This window comes from Protopterus annectens, chromosome 10.part0 (assembly GCF_019279795.1).
Source record: "Protopterus annectens isolate FY-2018-M chromosome 10.part0, PAN1.0, whole genome shotgun sequence".
NCBI lineage: Eukaryota > Metazoa > Chordata > Ceratodontiformes > Protopteridae > Protopterus > Protopterus annectens.
In genome coordinates this window covers 351274976-351296279 of record NC_056744.1, presented here as the reverse complement: position 1 = coordinate 351296279, position 21304 = coordinate 351274976, and the positions used below count along the sequence as shown (strand labels likewise).

The window sequence follows — 21304 nt, the reverse complement described above, 5'->3', positions numbered from 1 at the left end:
ATCCAAGCAGTTGTCATTCACAGCTTCAAACTTCAGGCTGTTAAAACTCAATTTATTGAAAGCTTAAAAAGTGAAGCTGACAAAATGCAAACTTCACTAAAATACTGAAATGATTAGCCTAGTAATTAACATCCACAACGTCTGGCTTCATGTTGTTAAAGCACAGTTAATAAAGCTGACAAAAACATATACTTCACTGGAGTGTAAAAAGCTGATGAAATTGTCCAAACGATTGAAGCTGACAGGATGTAAACTTCACTAGAATATGATGAACTGAAAATAATTAAGTATCCAAGCAGATGTTCATCGTGCATACAGCTGCAGTCATAACAGATGGGTTCTCCTGCCGTCAGGCGGGTCCTCGGTTGGCCGAATTCCAAAGTCTAGGTCCTGCGTCGGTTGTTGTCTCTTCTTTCCTGACGTCAGTGCGACAGGGGTAAAAAAGAACCAGCCGACGCCATTTTCTTCAGTCTTTCTTGCCGTGCGGTGGCTGAAGCAGTTCGCTAGTGCCGGTCGATCAGCTCCTGAGATTACGAAAATTTTGCAACCGAAGTCTTCTTGAAAGCTAAGTACCCCGTTGGGGAAACTTTTCTTGCCTCAGACTGATGTCAGACAAAGTTAATAATTGTATTTCTTGTGGGAAGCAAATGCCACACAAGGATTTTCATTCCCTCTGCATTCCTTGCTTAGGCCCAGACAACGACGTCTCTGCCTGTCGTTTTTGTGCTACATTCAACAGACGCACCATTAAGCGTCGGGCGGATTTCGCCCAACATTATTTTAGCAAAAAATTTAATTACGTTGTGTCGTCGGATACTCCGACTCCAGTTTTTAGTAAAAAACGCAAAGATAAGGACCGACATACGAGGTCCGCGGCTTCTACTGACACCATGCCAAAGCCGACTACAGGTGGTCCGGTTCTCAGTGAGGCGCCTTCGCAGCCCCTGACTACTGATCACACTTCATTGGCGGTGTCTACTGTACCCGAGGTCGCAGGCTCCTCGGCCCACACCCCAACTACCGATACCGAAGCCACTCTAGGCGGTGAATCTCAGAGTTTAGACAGGTCTGCCACCTCTCAAGGTGTCTTCAGGCCTTCCTCTTCTTTTTCCATCAAGGCTTTTACTAAGTCTAAAGCAACCATGCATTCTAAGAGACAAGCTCCACAGGGCCCTTCTCCAGGCCCCATGCCTAAAAAACAGATGCTCAAAATGACTGAGGATTTGATTACTCTTATCAGGGGTTCTCAACCCCCCCCTCCCCCCCCGGCCAAAAGGCCCAGAGTGGAGGAAGAGTCCCCCTCCTCGGACCAGGCCTCCATTATTTCAGAGCACTCTGATGAACAGGAACATTCATACCCCCCTTTTGAAGATTCTGATGCAGAGGAGTCCGTTCCCTCTGTCCCCCCCCCCCCCCCTGAGGGTTACTCTTTTGGGGAAACCTTGCATACCTTGAGGGAACACTTCCACTGGGAAGGCCAAGAGTACTCAGACTCCAAGAAAAGGCTTAGGGATTTTCTCTTGCTCCCTCAGCACAGGCCTCTGGCTATACCTCCCATCTTAGACATTCTAGATGATGTGTATTCGGAGGCCTGCCTTAACCCAGACTCTTTACCTCCAGCCCCAGTCAAGCCTGACCGGTACTACCAGGTTCCTGACTCACACCAATTCTTATACAAAAGCCATGCGGCTGATCCAGAAACTATCTCACAGGGCCCCAAGGGAATTAAGGCCTCCACTGCTAAAAATCCATTACCTTCAGAGAGAGATTCCAGAGCTTTAGAAAGGTGGGGGGGGGGGGTATACACCTCGGACACCTTAACCATGAGGGCATTAAACTGCCAGTTCCATATGTTAAAGTACCAACAGTTTCTGTTATCACAGTTGAGAAGCAAAATGTCACAACCTGAACAACCAGACCTGAAGGAGTTGCAGGATTTGATACATAGTGCAGAACAAGTGGGTAAACATACCTTGCAATGTGGATGTTCTTCATCTCACATTGCTGCAGTCCTTACACTTGGGTAGTCCGCTGTCCTCGGTCGGCCCGAATATCAAAGTATAAGGCTGACGTCGGTCAAGGCGCATTAGACTGACATCAGGACGTCAGGGTACAAATGCGCATGACCAACGTCATATCCTCAGTCTTTTTTGCCGCATGGTCCGATGCAGAAGCAGCTTTGCAAGTGCCGTTCGGCGTTCTGAAATTTTTCGAATTCGGAGTTTCAGACCGAGTCAAAGTTGGCTAAGTACCCCGTTGGGGAATATTTTAGTTTTTTCTTGCCTCAGTGGTTTACCGGATGTCAGAAAAAGTTAACTGTATTTCTTGTGGGAAACAGATACCGCATAGAGATTATCATACTTTGTGTATTCCTTGTTTAGGGCCTGAGCACGACGTTGTTGGGTGTCGCTTTTGTGCTAGATTTAATAAGCGCACTATTAAGAGAAGGTTAGATTGTGCCAGGTTGGTCTTCGGGAAGCGGTGCAATTATAATATGCCGTCGGATGCTCCGACGTCCGCTTCTTCGAAGAAGCGCAAGGACAAAGCAGCTAAGCCCAGGCAAGAAGAGCCGTCCTGCGGACGCCGGTTCTTTAGAGGTGTCGGTGGAGCCGGGGGTTCCGCCGGAGGTTTCTCTGGAGTCCCAGGGGGAGACTTTGTTATTGCAGGATGTGGCCTCTCAGGAGGCAGGTCAGGCTGAAGGGGCTTCTCAGGTTACTGTACTCCCTCCCTTCCTAGGGTGGTTAGGCCCTCTCCTTCTGTTTCCAAGGCTTCTCCCAGAGGCAGGCCAGGTTTAGCTTCAGTTGGTGTCACTCCTAGTTCTTCAGGATCTGTGCCCAAGAAGCATATGCTTAAAATGGCAGAAGATTTGATTACTTTGATTAGAGGTTCTTTGCCCCTCCTGATAAGAGACCTAGGGTGGAACCTGAGTTGGGGAGTTTTGAGCAGGCTTGGATGTTTCAGAGTCTTGGCTGAAGTCTTGCAGGCGTATTCTCCTTATTTAGATTCTGGTGTGGATAAGTCTGCTCCTTCTGGTTCTCCTCCTGAGGATTTTTCTTTTCGGAGAGTCTTCATTGCATGAGAGAGCATTTTAAAAGGGAAGGTCAGGGCTTACCTGATTCCAGGAAAAGGCTTAGGGAATTTTGTTTTACCCCAGCATAGACCTTTGGCTATACCTCCTGTTCTGGATGTTGTGGAAGATGTGTTTGCAGAGGCTTCTCTTAATCCTGATTCTTTGCCTCCTGCTCCTGTTAAACCGGATAGGTATTACAGGGTGCCTGAAGCTCATAAGTATCTTTTAAGAGTCCTAGGGCAGACCCAGAAACTGTTAGTCAGGGGCCTAAGGGTGTTAAGGCTTCTGTTGTTAAAAATCCGGTTCCTCCAGATAAAGAGGCCAGGGCTTTGGATAGATGGGGAAAGAAAGTCTATACTTCTTCCACCCTAGCTATGAGGGCTTTGAATTGCCAGTTTCACATGTTGAAATACCAAAACTATCTACTTTCTCAATTGAAGTCTAAGGTAGATGCTCTGGCGGAAGGTATTGAGTGTAAAGAGTTACAAGATTTAGTGCATGTTTCTGAACAGGTGGGTAAGCATTCTTTGCAATGTGGTTTTGATGCTGTACAGGCCTCGTCTAGGGTGGCTGCCACTGGGTCAGTTCTTCGCAGGCACGCCTGGCTGAGGGATCAGAATTTATCTGACCATGTTAAGACAAGGATTTTAGATGCTCCTTTACAGTCTGAAGTGTTGTTTGGTTCACCTGTTGAGGCAGTCTTAAAGAAAATGGAAGACAAGGCTAAGTCTATGCAGACTGTTAAAGATTTTTTGCAGGTTCAGCCTCCGAGTTTAGTAGAAATTGGCCTACCAAGGGGTGGACGTATCCTTCTTATGATTCCCAGTCTAGGGGTAGATCTAGTCGTGGTAGGGGCAGAGCTCAGGGCTCTTTCAGGCCTAGTGCAGAGAGTTCACCTGCACAGTCTTCGGGTGAGGGCAGGGGTCAGTCCTTTCGTAAACAGACCCAATGACCTACCTTTTCAGCTGCCAGAGCCTTCTCGTCTGGCAGCACCTTTGGGAGGAAGGTTGGCACTTTTCAAGGAAAATTGGAGTTTAATTACCCAAGACAGATGGGTATTGGATATCATACACCAAGGTTACAGGTTTTATTTCCATACCTTGCCTCCTTTCAAAGGCATGCCAGACGTTCCTCCTCAGCAAAGAATAGAGGCTCACAAACAAATTTCTCTGCTACTTCAAATAGGGGCCATACAGCCGGTCCCTATGCCAGAAGTGGGCCTAGGATTTTACTCTCGCCTGTTCCTAGTACCAAAGAAGGGGAACACGTGGAGACCAATTTTGGATTTATCTATCCTCAACACTTATCTGGACATTCCCAAGTTCAAAATGTTGACGTTACAGCAGCTTTTACCTCTGCTGGGCAAAGATCATTGGATGGTAACTTTGGATCTCAAGGAGGCTTACCTTCATGTTCCTATCAGACTGAGTTGCAGGAAGTATCTGCGTTTTCGGGTTCGGACTTCTCATTATCAGTTCTCTGCATTCCCCTTTGGCTTATCTACTGCCCAGAGTGTTCACGAAAGTTCTGGCTCCAGTGATAGCTTTCTTCAGGCTAAAAGGAATACAGATCTATCCTTATTTGGATGATTGCCTGATTCTGGCTCAAGGAAGGGACGAGCTTCTTCATCATTTGGAATATGTGATAGCAGTGCTAAGATGCCTGGGGTATTCTGTGAACGAAATAAAGTCCAGTCTAGTACCCTCTCAGGACATGTGCTTTCTGGGTGTAAGACTGAATACAGCATCCCAGATGGCCCTTTTGACCCCGGACAAACAAAAGAATCTTTCCCTTTACTTTCATCAATTGTCTCATCAGTCCAGGCTGACTGCAAGGACAGTCCTTCAAGCCTTGGGGTTCATGGCATCTTGTATTCTGGTGCTTCCCAATGCCAAACTGCATATGAGAAAGCTACAATGGTATCTCAAAAATGTATGGACACAGCACTGCCAGGATCTGGACACTGTCATTCAAATAATACCTTGCATTCAAAAGGAATTTTTGTGGTGGGCTCAGGAATGTCACCTAAACAAGGGACTCTCTGTGACCCGGCCAGAGGCGAGTCAGATTCTAACGACAGATGCCTCAGACAAAGCTTGGGGAGCTCATCTAAATGGAAAGTGGATACAAGACACGTGGCCTGCCAGACTACAACATCTACATATCAACTTGAAGGAGATGTTAGCAGTCCAGTTTGCATTAATAGCTTTCAAGGATTTACTTCTTCCAGGGCAGGTGTTGATTCTAACAGACAACACAACTGTCATGTGGTACATCAACAAGCAAGGGGAACACATTCTTATCCTCTATGCAGGCAAGCAATGATTTTGTGGGAGACTGCTCTCAGTTTACAGCTAAATCTTCAGGCAAGGTTTCTGCCGAGCACAGAACTCCTTAGCAGATGTGTTGAGCAGGCAATTATGGATCCCCACGAGTGGAAATTGGATCCTCATGTATTTCAGAAATTGACAGTGTCATGGGGAACTCCAGACATAGATCTGTTCGCTTCTCCACTAAACCACCAGCTGCCAAAGTTTTGCACGAAAAGGTTTCATCCCACAGCTTGGAAAGTGGATGCTCTTTCTTTCAATTGGAGCAATCTTCATGTGTATGCCTTTCCACCTCTGCCTCTCCTCCCAAAGGTACTTCTAAAGGTCAGACAGGACAAGCCAAAGATGATTTTAATAGCTCCAGATTGGCCTCGACAGCACTGGTACCCATTACTGAGAAGTCTGGTACGGAGCCTCCATGGCCTTTGCCTTGATTCCACACCTGTTGTCTCAGGAGAACGGTCATTTACTCAATGTCAAGCTTCACTCTCTTCACCTAACAGCCTGGCATATTCTGTTTTGAACCATAGAGGGTCTCAACTTCCACAGCAAGTTTTGAATGTCATTTTGGAAGCTAGAAGGCCTAGTACAAGGAAAGTGTACGCAGATAAATGGAAGAGATTTTTATTTTGGAGTGCAGCAAAGGATTTTGATGTTTCTGAGCCTAATTTAAGTGTGGCTCTTCAATATCTTACTGAGTTACTGGACAAAGGTTTGTCCTTCTCTTCTATTAAGGTTCATGCTGCAGCAATTTCGGCTCACTATGACTGTGACCCACCATTGTTTTCTCATCCTTTGTTCAAGCAATTTCTTAGAGGGGCAAAGAATATAAGACCTCCACGTAGAGCTCCTACTCCTGCTTGGGATCTCAATTTTGTGTTGGAGAAACTCACTCTACAACCTTTTGAGCCTGCAGCTACTACCGAGTTGAAATATTTATCATGGAAGACTGCTTTTTTGTTGGCCATTACCTCTGCAAGAAGGGTTTCTGAATTGCAGGCCCTTATGGCGGTTGAGTCTTTCTTAATTTTCCATAAGGATAGGGTATCTTTGCGTACTAATCCTTCCTTTATGCCTAAAGTGGTTTCTAGTGTGGCTTTAAACCAAACTATTAATTTGCCTACTTTTTATGCAAATCCCCAAAATAAAGGGGAAAAGATTTTGCACACTTTAGATGTACACAGGCAGTTGCGATATTATTTGAGCAGAACTAAAGGGTTCAGGCAGTCTCAGAAGTTATTTGTTTCTTTTGCTTTGAGTTCTCAGGGCAAGCCTGTGTCAAAACAAACTATTTCTAAGTGGATTGGGTTTTGCATTGCTTTCTGTTATTCCCATCATGGTAAGGAGATTCCAGCTGGGATTAGGCCTCATTCCACTAGGGCTACTGCCACTTGACAGCTTTTAAGGGGGTGGCAACTAAAGATATTTTGGAGGCAGCTACTTGGAGTTCAGTGCATACTTTCTCTAAGCATTATCACCTTCCACTTTACTCTAAATCTAGGGCTGGTTTTGCCACTGCTATTTTACAGGGCATTTTGGCAGCTCCTGCTTCTTTATAGTTTTGCCATCCTCCCTTACCTCTGCTTTGGGATTCTACCCAAGTGTAAGGACTGCAGCAATGTGAGATGAAGAACATAGTACAGTTTTGTACCTACCATAAATGTAGATGTTCAAGATCCACATTGCTGCAGTCCAACCCTCCCTCCTTCCCCTCTGTAGTTAGAGGCGGTTGTGTGGGTTGGGTTGTAAATATTGTGTATATTGTATATATTGTACATATTATTTGTGCAAGGGTGGTTGGTTGGTTGTTTGCTGTCTTTTGGTTTTGACCTTTCTTTTTAGGGTCTTCTGACATCTGGGGCAAGAAAAGACTGAGGATATGACGTCGGTCATGCGCATTTATACCCTGACGTCCTGATGTCAGTCTAATGCGCCTTGACCGACGTCAGCCTTATACTTTGATATTCGGGCCGACCGAGGACAGCAGACTACCCAAGTGTAAGGACTGCAGCAATGTGGATCTTCGAACATCTACATTTATGGTAGGTACAAAACTGTACTTTTTGATGCTCTAGAGGCCTCCTGTAGAGCTGCTGTTACAGGATCAGTCATACGTAGACATGCCTGGCTCAAGGAGCAAACCTTACCAGATCATGTCAAAGCTAAATTACTAGATGCCCCTCTACAAAAAGATGTATTATTTGGTGTTAAAGCTGAGGAGGTATTAAAATGGAGGAAAAGGCTAAATCAATGCAAACAGTGAAAGATTTCCTACAGGTACAACGTCCACGTTTCAGTAGAAATTGGCCTTCCAAAAATTGGTCCTTTCCAGCCACGGACAGACCACAAAGAGGTAGATACAGGTGCCCTAGGGGCAGAGGGCAATCTCAAGGATCGTTGAGGCAGACAATGGCAAACTCCTACACAAAGAGGGGGTGAGGATAGTTCACAGCCATTCAGAAAGCAGACCCAATGACTTTCCCCTTTGCATGCCAAGCAAGGCTCAAATGGCAGAACCTTTAGGCGGAAAACTGGCATTATTTTCGAAAAATTGGCATATTGCCACAAAAGACAAATGGATCCTGGACATTATAAACAGAGGCTACAGATTCCATTTTCACACCCTTCCAAAAATGAGAGGCATGCCAAACCTGCCACACAATCAAAGGGCAGAGGCACAAAGACAAATTTCAGATCTCATGGACATGAAAGCTATTCAAGAGGTACCTACACAAGAACAAGGTCAAGGTTTTTATTCCAGACTATTCCTGGTACCAAGGAAGGGAAAAGATTGGAGACCTATTTTGGACCTATCCATCCTAAACACATTTTTACTCGTGCCAAAATTCAAGATGCTCACATTACAGCAGCTTCTTCCCATGCTGGGCAAGGAGTCTTGGCTGGTAACATTGCACCTCAAGGAGGCATACCTGCATGTCCCAATCAGACAAGATTGCAGAAGATACCTCAGATTTCTTGCAGGTTCAACCCATTATCAATTCTCTGCATTGCCCTTTGGCTTATCTACTGCGCCCAGAGTATTCACGAAATGCCTGGCATCAGTAATTGCCTACTGCAGACTTCAAGGGATACAAATATACCCATATTTGGACGACTGCCTGATCCAAGCAGACAGCAAGCACATACTTCTGAAACATCTGACTTGTGTAATGATGTTGTTGAATTCTCTGGGATACACAGTCAACAAAAAGAAATCAAGGCTAATACCATCTCAAAAAATAATTTTCCTGGGTGCCAACTTGGACACACACACCCAGATGGCCTATCTCATGCCAGAGAAACCGGGGCAACTAACCCAATACTTAAGAAAACTAGCAAATTTCACCAGGCTGACTGCAAGCAAAATCCTGCAGGCTCTGGGATTCATGGCATCTTGCATTCTACTAATCCCATGTGCAAAGCTGCATATGAGGAAACTTCAATGGTACCTGAAAAACCTATGGTCTCAACACAGCCACAGTTTAGAAACAATAATACCACTGATTCCATGTCTTCAAAAGGAATTTCTGTGGTGGGCTCAAGCATGCCAAAGAAACACAGGTCTCCCATTCTGCAAGCCTCAAGCAAATCAAGTCATCACAACAGACGCCTCGGACTACGCCTGGGGGGCGCACATGACAGATCGGTGCATTCAGGGCAAATGGTCCCAAAAAGAAAAGCAACTACACATCAATCAAATGGAAATGCTGGCAGTAATAAATGCTATTATAGCTTTCAAAGACCTTCTGCGTCCAGGTCAACTATTGATAAGGACAGACAACACCACAGTAATGTGGTACATAAACAAACCGGGAGGAACCCGTTCATACCCCCAGTGCAGGCTGGCCGTGTCACTTTGGAACATGGCTCTGGAATTACAAATCTAACTTCAAGCACAGTACTTGCCAGGCAAGGAAAACACGCTGGCAGACAACCTAAGCAGAAATATGACAGATCCACACGAATGGAAGTTGCATCCTCAAGTTTTTACAGAGATAATTCAAGCATGGGGAAGGCCAGACATAGATCTCTTTGCCTCCCACAAAAATCACCAATTGACAAAATTCTGCTCAAGGACTTTTCATCCACAGGCCTGGAGAGTGGACACTCTCTCGTTCAGTTGGACAACAATGACAGTTTATGCCTTTCCACCTCTTCCTCTGCTGCCCAAAGTTCTATTAAAAACCAGAGCAGACAGACCAAAGATGATTCTCATTGCTCCTGACTGGCCAAGACAACACTGGTACCCACTCCTGAGGAGCCTGACGCATTCCCCACCATGGACCCTACCTCTAATGGCTCTTCTGACTCAGCACAGCTTCAAAACTCTTCACAGTCAGCTGAAAACACTCAATCTGGCCGCATGGAAGATTCCTTAACGTCACAACAGACCCTACTCTCCAAGGAGGTGCAGGATGTCATTTTGGAGGCCAGAAGGCCTTCTACTAGAAAAGCTTATTCCACAAAATGGAAACGGTTGTGTGCCTGGAATGAGAAAAAGGGCCAGGATCCTGGAATACTGAATTTACCTCAGATATTACAGTATCTAGCTGAGCTGCTAAGCAGTGGACTTTCATTCAACTCCATCAAAATCCATGCCTCAGCCATTTCTGCAGAATACAACACTGATCCTCCTTTATTCTCTCCCCCCCTCTTAAGACAGTTCCTCAGAGGGGCTAAGAATATAAAACCTCCAAGGAAACAACCAATACCTGCTTGGGACCTCAATTTCATTCTAGAAAAGCTGACCTTGCCTTCTTTTGAGCCAGCTGCCTCAACAGATTTGCAATATTTGTCCTGGAAAACAGCCTTCCTTCTGGCTATCACCTCAGCTCGCAGGGTATCTGAACTACAAGCCCTCATGGCTGTGCAGCCTTTCATCATTTTCCATCAGGACAGAGTTTGGTTACGAACCAATCCGTCCTTTATGCCAAAGGTGGTATCCAGGGTAGCTTTGAATCAGGCTATCCACTTACCTACCTTTTACCCTAATCCTCAAAACAAAGGGGAGAGACTACTACATTCCTTGGGCATCCACAGACAGCTGCGTTATTATTTGGACAGAACAAAGCCTTTCAGAAAATCAGAACAACTCTGTGTCCTATACTACAGGAGCTCAAGGGAAGCCAATTTCCAAACAGACAATCTCAAAATGGATAGCCCACTGCATACGCTTTTGTTACTCTTTTCATGGTAAGACTGTACCTGCAGGCATCAGATCCCACTCCACAGGGGCCACAGCTACCTCTGCAGCTTTCCTCAGAGGAGTTCCTACTAAAGATATTTTGGAAGCAGCCACTTGGAGTTATGTGCATACCTTCTCCAAGCACCACCACCTACCATTATACTCCAAAACTAGAGCAGGCTTTGCCACTGCAGTCTTGCAGGGCATCCTGGCTCCTCCTAGTTCCACCTAGTGCCTACCACCCCTTTTTTAGCTTTGGGATTCTACCCATGTGTTATGACTGCAGCTGTATGCACGATGAACATAGTACAGTTTTCTACCTACCATAAATGTAGATGTTTGAGTGCTAATACAGCTGCAGTCCAGGTTTCCCTCCCTCCTTCCCCTCTTGGGACAGGCCTATTGGCTAACACCTCCTCATACAACCTAATTGGGGCATTCATTTATGGTGTATTTGCTTGCAACTACTGTATTTTGATTATATTGTATTGCATTATTACATAAATTTATGTGTTGCCTTCCTTCTGGGGACACCTGACATCTGGGGCAAGAAAAACTGAAGAAAATGGCGTTGGCTGGTTCTTTTATACCCCTGTCGCACTGACGTCAGGGAAGAAGCGACGACAACCGACGCCCGACCTAGGCTTTGGAATTCGGCCGAACGAGGACCCGCCTGATGGCAGGAGAACCCATCTGTTATGACTGCAGCTGTATTAGCACTCGAACATCTACATTTATGGTAGGTACAAAACTGTACTTGGTCATCCACAGCTTCAAACTTCAGGCTGTTAAAACTCAATTTATTGAAAGCTTAAAAAGTGAAGCTGATAAAATGCAAACTTCACTGAAATGCTGAAATAATTAGCATAGTAATTACAACTTCAGGCTTCAAGTTGTTAAAGCACAGTTAATAGATGCTTTGTAAGCAAAGCTGGCAAAAACATATACTTCAAAGGCCCCCCTTTCCTGATAGGGCAGGTCGTGTCTGACTGCCAAATTTTCAACCCTCACCCCCCCCCCCATTCCCCTTTCTGCCAATCTCTCTCATTGTCCCCCTGCGTGGTCTCTCATTACCACAGACAAGTGGGATCTGTCCATCATACAGGACGGCTACTTCATGTTTTGGATCCCACCCCCACCAAGACTGGGCATACCACAGCTCCCCCCCCCCCCAATCATCTAGTACTCCTCCATTAGGTTTTGCAAACCCTGCTTCTAAAGGGCACCATAGAGCCAGTTCCAGCACAAGCAAAAAGAAAAGGATTCTACTCCAGAATATTTTTGGTACCCAGAAAAGAAGGCCCACGGAGACCAATTTTAAACCTCTCCTGCCTCAATTCCTTTTTAAAAGTCCCTGCTTTCAGGATGCCTACCCTACCCTGTTTCCTCTCATCCTTCCACTGGGTTTCAGTTATTTTATATTAAGAAGGTTTGTGGTCTGCACTCTTGTGGGAGAAGAGGCTGGACTCTGCCCTTCTGAGCTGGGAATTTCTGGTTAAAGGTTTATAGTGCCTGAATATTTGAACTGTATCTTACTGAAATTGGTACACCTTGTTTGCTGTAGCATAGACTAGATCCAGGCCTGCTGAATCTAGCTTTGTTTATATGCTTGTTGTTTGTTTGCTTGCTATTTCCCTGGAACGCTAATTCCACCTAATACGCGGCTTCTCAGCGCTTCTGTGGATCACTAGTGATATCTGCATTGCTTACTGTACTTATTTCTTGTTTCACTTGAAAGAAAGTTACTGTTTGTCGTTTTTGCATTTGTTACCTGTAACACATTGCACTTAAGTTACCTGGCACTTGCTCACTAAAGCAATTATATAAGTCAGCACTAAAAATTAAAAGAACTACACCCTCACTCCCCACTGGCCCTGGTTTTCAATTATTAAGGAATTCCCAATGTTATGCTAGCATGTCCAAAGGTCAGTTGTCAATCTCCTCTCCGGTCCAGCTGGTGAATCTGGGAATCTTGAGGCAATGTTACAACTGCCTCATGTACACAGACAACCCTCTCCTCCTCCCAACAAATTCCAGCACGTGAGAGATGCAACCATATAGCCAAACTGGAGGCTAAGCTCTCTCAACTCAGTACTGGCATAACCAGTCAGGAGGAGAAGGAAACCACACTCACTACAATTCCAGTCTCACATAGACCTAACACGACAGCAAACCAAACGCATAATCACACAAAAACATACTCGGAGGCTCTAAATAAAGATCTGCCGAAGCAGCAGAGACCTCCAAAGCAGACACCCAAGCAGCAGCTACCCCAAAACAAAACCCGTGCAACACATATCTTGCAAAGCCAGTGTGCCAAACAGTCACAGCCCTTAAGACTAAACAACACACCTGATACACTTGTAATAGGTGACTCTATCGTCAGGCACACTGATGTCCTGCTCACCAGGCTGAACAAGGAGAGAGTCACGGTGAGCAGCCTGTCGGGCGCTAGGATCCGCCACATAACACAAGCACTCAGGTCACTCCAAGGCAAGTACAAATATGACTCAGTCATTGTCCATGCTGGTGTGAATGACCAGAGACGTACCTCCCTGGACTACATGAAAAGAGAAATAAAGGAGCTCTCTGAGCATGTAGCCCAGGCCGGTATAACCTTGACCTTGAGTAGCATCTTACCCTCACCAAGAATGATGCCACAATATGAAGACAAGATGATCAATTTCAACAACTGGCTTAAGTACTGGTGTCATTCAAAGGGGATCCAGTGCCTGTCAGCTTGGGATGATATGCTCGACAAGCCACGATGCTTCGCTAGGGACGGCTTGCACCTGTCACCCCTGGGCTTTCGGATATTGGCAAAGGCTCTTGCTACCCCCATAGTGCTTTTTTTAGGCAAGGCTCAAAAGACAAACCCACCTCCATAGGTATCACAAGGGATAAGAAACTAAGAGTAATGCTACTCAACGCCAGAAGTCTAAACCTCAAGATGCACGCACTCAAAACTCTCCTTAGCATGGAGAACATCGATATCTGTGCAGTAACAGAAACCTGGTTCAGGGCTCCCGAGAGCACCCCAGCACTACCAGGTTATACCTCATACCATGCTTTTCAGCCCAAAAACTTGGACCGAAACACAAAAGGAGGGGGGAGTATCGATATTCATCAAAGATACCCACACCTTCAGGTTGGTGGCAAAGCACGAAGCATCAGAGACTATCCATGTGCAACTAACAGTGGGTAAAACTGCCTTCCAGTTTATAGCCTGCTACAGACCACCCTCCCAAACCCAGGAACCCCACTTGGCCTTCCTCAGAACACTGGAAAATATGAAGGTCTCTCCAAACACCATTATGTTGGGCGACTTCAACTACCCAAACATAGACTGGGAGCATTACTCTAGCTCCAACACCCTAGCCCATAGGTTTCTAGAATTTATAAACTCAAATGCTATGGAACAACTTGTTACCACTCCCACAAGAGGGGAAAACATACTGGACCTGATCATCACCAACATGGGGACTCTATGCTCCAGACCAGAAGTGTATCCCTCACTGGTAAGATCGGAGCATAAACTAATCTCACTGGATATTCACATCCCGACCCCACCCCCTGCCCAGAAAACCACAGTGAAAAACTTCTGTAAAGCAAATTTCACACTCCTCAAAACTGAGGTGGAATCCTTCAAAGCCCCCGGGCCTGTGGAAAATACGGCCCAGACCGTAGAATCCTTTATAAACGCATTCTATGAACACCTTCAGGAATGCATGGATCATGCGATCCCAAATAAACCCAAGACCCAATCCTCCAAAGGCAGACGTCCTGTCTGGTGGACCCCAGCCATAAACAAACTATACAATAGAAGGAGGAAGCTACTAAATGATAGAGCAAAATCCCAAAAAGGGAAGGCATCACTGATCAGTATTAGCAAAAAACTATGGACACACATAAAATTGTCTAAGGCCAGCTTCGAGAGAAAAATTGCACAGGACACTAAGGATAATCACAAGGCTTTCTTCAGTTATGTTAGGAACCTGGGTGGTAATTCCCAGATATGCTCAGAATTGGTCCAAAATGACAAAAAATACACCGAACCCACAGACATTGCCAACATCCTAGCTGACCGGTTCAGCGCAAACGCCCCCCCCCCCCTTCCCACCAAAAGGGCAAATATCTATCCCAGCAGAGTGCTGCCCCCCTGACATCTCAGATGCTCAGGTAAGAGCCGCCCTCTCCAATGCAAAAATACAGCATCAATGGGACCAGATGGTGTCCCGGGCTGCGTTCTACATGAACTCCAAGAAGAGCTAAACCCAAACATAAAACTACTGTTCAATCTCAGCCTTACTACAGGATATGTGCCCAAAGAGTGGCGTACAGCAACAGTGGTCCCTCTCCATAAAGGTGGTGCCTCAACGGATCCTGGAAACTATCGCCACATAAGCCTGACTAGCTTGTCTGCAAAGCTATGGAAAGGATCATCATGGACCTCTTAAATAAACATATTGGGGACCTACAAACACTGGATCCTACCCAGTTCGGCTTTGTTAAGGGCAGATCCTGCCTCTTAAACCTGGTTGATTTCTTTGAAACAGTCACCAAGGCCATTGACGAGGGGAAGGTGGTCCACACAGCCTACCTGGACCTCGCAAAAGCCTTCGATACAATACCCCACTCCGGCATTATAGATAAGCTCACCAGCTTAAATATAAACCCCTATGTCACTAGATGCATTGCAAACTGGCTCAAGGACAGAACCCACATGGTTAGAATTGCTGGAGCCATGTCAGACTCCAAACCAGTTACAAGTGGTGTGCCACAAGGCTCAGTCCTGGGACCTCTCTTGTTCGGTATATATTTCTCGGAGGTACAGGCCAACACGGAAGGACTGTGGCTGACCAAGTTCGCGGATGACTGCAAACTGGGCGCCATAATCAACTCTCCAGCCGACACAAGCATCCTCCAAAAGGGCCTCATAGAAACAGACAACTGGTGCCAGAGCCATGGCCTCAAGCTAAATGCCAAAAAGTGTATAGTCATCCCTTTGGCAAAACAAAGTGCTCACAAATTACCACATAGGTGGTAATCCATTAAGTACAGAAGAAGTAATTAGGGACCTGGGGACCCAAGTTGATAGCAATCTCTCATTTGACAACCACGTGGCCAAAGTGGTTAGAAAAACATTTTATATAGCCCACCTAATCAGGAAGGGATTCACATCTAGATCAGGGGAGGTCATCGTGCCTCTTTACTCATCCCTCATCAGGCCCATAATTGAGTACAATGCCCCTTTGGGATGTACCTTACCAGACACCTGCAGCAACTGGGAAGACCCCAAAAGTACCTCACCAAGAGGATCAAAGGGCTCAAACAGATGCCATATGCTGCCCGGTTAAAGAAACTCCAGCTCTACTCAGTGGCATACCGCCTGTTCAGAGGCGATCTGTGCCTGACGTATAAAGCCATGTCCAACCCGAAATTAATGGACATGCTGCACCTCAGAAAATCCAAATCCCATCGAGCTACGCTCAAGAGACTTGAACCTCAGCACTGAAATAAATAGGACACGCTGGTGGGACAGATTCATAACCCAGAGGCTCCCTTCACTCTGGAATAAAATCCGAGTCCAGGTTAGGCAGAGTCCCTCATTGACCCTCTTCAAGAGGAATCTTGATGAGTGGATGGGAGATCGTAGGTTTACCCCGGGTATCACTTCTGTGTCACTGTTAGACAGAGGCACAGTATACTAACCTCGAAAAAGGGCATAGCAAAATAAATTTAAAATGGGTGGCGAAAGCCAAACACATTCTGGCTAGGCTTATAAATGCCCTAGGGCAGATAGCCTAGTATGAACTTATGAACCTATATATATATATATATATATGTATATATGTATGTATGTATGTATATATAGATATATATATATCTGGCAGGCACATCTCACTTTCAGTTCTGTGCCTTGCCCTTTGGACTTTCTACTGCACCCATAAAATTTACAAAATGCCTCGCTCTAGTCATCGCCAAAATGCAGGGAAAAGGGAATCCAGGTATTCCCTTAACTGGACGACCTCCTAAATCCAGGCAAGACAAACTCTTCTCTGCCACTCACGGGACCTTCTGGTTATCTTGCAGTCTCCAGGGTTCATGATCAACTTCCCAAAGTCCCACCTTAACCCCACACAGGATATTGTCTTCCTGGGGTGGAGGATCAGGACAGACCTCATGAAGGCCTTCCTTCCAGCAGAAGAGGTGGTATCTCTCCAAAACCACCACCTTTCGGCTCTTCAGTCAGAACTGACTGCAAGACAATTTGAGACTCGAGGCTGCATGGCATCTACCATTCCCATGTTGCCCCTAGCAAGGATGCACATGAGGGAAATCCAGTGGTACCTCCAGTCGGTGTGAACCCAACACTCCCACCCTCTGGAGTTCAGGATCCCGTTGCTCCCTTGCTTGCATCAGGAGCTGAGATAGTGGGTGGCTCAGGTAGCCCAGAACCCAGGTCTGCCTCTGCAAACACCCTCTCCCTCCTAACCATGTACACAGATGCCTCAGACCTGGGCTTGGGGAGCCACTCTGGGGAAAAAGTAAAGTACAAGGTTTGTGGACAGACACAAACAAGATCACATAAACCTGAGAGAAATGAGAGCCATCCTCCTTGCTCTACAGGTCTTCCAGCCCTAGCTAGAGCAGGGACCTCTGTCGATATTCACAGACAGCACCACAATCTTGTTGTATCTCAACAAATAGGGAGGAACCAAATCCTACCCCTCTCTAGACTTGCTCTGCGGGTGTGGGAACTGGCCACCTCACAGGGAATCACCCTCCAGGCAGCCTACATCCCAAACCTGCACAACTAGATTACCTAAGCAGAACCACTTCAAGCAACCATGAATGGATGCTGCAAAGAGATGTTTTCCTAACTATGGTCCACAGGTGGGGTATTCCACAGATAGATCTGTTCGCCTCCATAAACAGGCAGCTTTCTGGCTACTACACTAGGACACCAGACCCCAAGACATTAGCAACAGATGCCTTCTCTATAACCTGGAAGGGGAAATTCCTGTATGCATATCCTCCCTTCCCTCTGATACAAAGGGTCCTGCTGAAAATTCAGTAGGACTCTCCCAAAATCTTGCTGGTGACTCCCTACTGGCTAAGACAGCACTGGTTCCCTCTTCACCTGTCCAAGGGCAATCACCACAAGTTATCCCCTTCAGTGGACATGGTCATACAGAACAAGGGGACCCAGATACACCCGCAGTGGCAATCCATGCACCCCACCCTGTGGCTGATAGGATTCTGATCCCTTTCAGACACCTGTATAACGTGGACGAGCTCACTGTCCTGCAGGAGGCCAGGAATCCTAACACAAAGAAATCCTCTCTCTAAATGGAAAAGTTTTCCGTTTGGTGTCACAAAAGGCAGTTGGACCTGCTGGAAAGCGATATTCCTCTCATTCTATCTTACCTGTGTGAACTAATGCAGACAGGACTGTCATACTGCAAAGCTTGTATTAATGCGTTTTAATCAATATATGTTATGTGCTCTGAACATTTAAATGATAGTACAACATAAAAATAGTAGTAACAAGGAACATCATGGAACGATTGATCAGTACAAAGATTTATTAGAGAAGGGCTTTAGGCTAGGCTGTTTTACTATGAATGACATAGCAAAATGTTATTGCTTACCTAAAATTCACAAGAATATTTATAATCTCCCAGGTCGTCCTGTAGTGTCACTGTGCAAATACTTTCTTAATAATATGAGAATTTTGTTTACATAACTTTTTCACCATTTGTGTACAAGCAAGTGTCATTAGAGACGGCTTTGACTTTTCAGATAAAGTCCTTTCTGTGTCATGAACACAGGAAATGTATTGGTTGACAGTGCATGTCACAATTGTATATACAAGTGTATAACATCAATTTGGGTTAGAAGCATTAAGAAGGACTTTGGCTGAAAGCCCTTTGACATATATTATTCAGTTGGTAGAGTTCTGCCTATATAACGTCTGAGTTTGACTGTCAGTTGTTTCATCAATTAAAAGGTATAGCCATGGAGGGCAGCTTTTGACCCCATGTACGCCAGTATTATGATGGAACTATTTGAAATAGACTATATCAACATAATTTTTTTAAAGAACATGTGATTAAATATTACAGGTACATAAATGACCTCATTTTTATATGTAAAGGGGGTAATGAAAAAGTTGCCTGTTTTATGGAAGATCTTCAAAAAAATAGATTTTCTTTACATTTTGATGGTGTCCAGTTGGGCAATATGGTCAACTTTTTAGATGTACATCTAGAAGGTGAGACAAATTGCAGAATAATTATCAAGGTGCATAGAAAGTTTGAAGATGGAATTCACTGTTTGGATGCCCAGAGTTGTCACCCCCTCCCCAATCTTATACAATCTTTACCTGATGGTGAATTTCTTCAGGTGAAATGTTTATGTAATAATAGTGCTGAATTACATAGGGAGCTGTATAGAACAGCCGAGCTATTTATTGAGAGGATATTGTAAAAGTTTTAGTCCACACTTCATTAAATAGTTATGAGTAATGCACAAGACAGGTTTACTAGTAATTTTGGGAAACAGGTGATTAAATCTACTTTTAGATCTAGTAAGAACTTTGGGAAAATATATATGGTTACAGTTTATGATTTGCTGTCGGAAGAAATAAAACTATTAAATATCATTGGAATTATTTGTTGAGGTTTAAGGAATTTTCAAATGTATTTTGTAAAACACCTATATTCTCATACAGTAAAGGTAAAAGTATTAAGGATATTTTAGTGCACTCCATACTCAGGAGACCAGAAAGTAAAATTTACATTAACCCTGATCTTATGGCTGGTACTCCTTGTGGAAGCTGTAATCTGTAAATATGTGAATAGGACATTCAGTAGAATTAATAAAATATGCTTCTAAGTCAATGGCATATATTCCTGCAATAGAGAAGGAATTGTATATGTCCTTGTGACATGTTTTGTCTTGGGGAAACCAAAAGGGCTTTCAGGCTTAGAGTTCAAGAACGTGTCAAAGACGTTAAAAATGCTAAGCTTGAAAGACCCCTTCATTTTAAGGAATGTCACCATGGAAAGCCAGATGGCTTGCAAAGTACTGTTTTGGAGCAAGTTCATTGTAATGAATATGGTAGTGATATAAAGAAAAAACTTTTATTTCAGAGAAACTTTGTTTATACTAAATTTTGGCATTTTAACTCCCAGAGCTATTAATATTGAGTGCAACTGGAAAAATTTAATTTAGGTGATTTATTACTAATTAATTGTATAACTGATGAATTGGTTTAATTATATATACTTGTATGAAATACAGCTTTGTATTCTCCTTTGAAGGCTCAGGCAGAAACGCTAGAGAGTTTTATTTGTTTCTGTGTAACAAATCCTGGACAGTTTGTTGTTTTTTATTAGGAAAGTCATACTCCTCCCTGAAAGCACACTTGCCTGTTATCTTTGCCTGCCTTCCTCTGGAGCCTCCCCTTGCATCCAAACTCCCCGCTAAATTATTCCTCAAAGGGGTACTGCACTTGAGACCACCCAGGAAACCATCTCCAACCCCCTGGGACCTTAACTGTGTATTAGAAAAACTCACTCTAACCCCTTTGAGGCAGCAGTCAAAGCTCCCATAAAATTTTGCATGTGGAAAACTATTTTATTGGTAGCTCTGACCTCAGCCAGAAGGGTCTCAGAGCTGCAGGCTTTTATGGCTACACCACCATTTCTAGTCTTCCACCTGGACAGGGTGACTCTCAGGATTAAACAGTCATTAACTCCCGAAGTAGTGAATGACCTATTCTTGAACCAAGCCAGCCACTTGCCTACCTTCTTCCCCAACCTGCAGGCGGATAGTGAGAGGGTACTTCATTCCCTAGACGTCCAGAGACGACTAAGGTTTTATCAACATAAAACCAAACCTTTTAGGAAATCAGTTGAACTCCGTTTCCTTCTACCCTGGGGAAAGTTGCGAGCAAACAGACCATTTCGGCCTAGATCTCCAGGACCATTTCCTTCTGGTACCTACCTGTCCACCTGATGAATCTGGGCGTCTTGGGGCAATGTAGAAATTACCTCATGTACACTGACAACCCTCTCCTCCTACCACCCAATACTACAACCTGCAAGAGATGCACTTATATAGCCAAACTTGAAGCCAAGCTCTCTCCAACCAAGACTGGACTAGACAGGAGAAGGTCAACACCTGCACCACACTCAACACACAGTCCTCCAAAACCCACACATAGAAACACAAAGCGCACACCCAAATTCATGGAGGCTCTCAATAAAAATCTGCCCAAGCAACAAAGACCTCCCAAGCTGAAACGCAGACAACTACCACCCCCAACACTACCCAATGACACACAGCCCACAGAATCATTGTGCCACTCAACCTCAGCCCATAAGGCAAAACAACGTACCCAACACACTAGTCATAGGTGACTCTATAGTGAGGCACACTGATGTCCCACTCACCAGGCTAAACAAGGAGAAAGTTACTGTCAGCTGCCTGTTGGGTGCCAGGATCCGCCACATAACGCAAGCACTCATGTCACTCCACAACAAGTACAGATACGACTCTGTCATTGTCCATGTTGGTGTGAATGACCTGAGACGTACCTCCCTGGACTACATGAAAAGAGACATGGAGCAGCTCTCGGATCTTGTAGCCCAGGCAAGTATGACCTTGACCCTGAGTAGTATTGTGCCATCGCCCAGAATGATACCACAG

At 45.0% G+C, this 21304-nt stretch overlaps 1 protein-coding gene across 1 annotated transcript in view; it reads left to right on the top strand.

Moving 5' to 3' along the window:
* Positions 1–21304, top strand: part of PRRC2C (proline rich coiled-coil 2C) — a 2776386-nt gene that overhangs the window by 1305437 nt on the left and 1449645 nt on the right. The gene's annotated exons all lie outside the window — the stretch shown is intronic.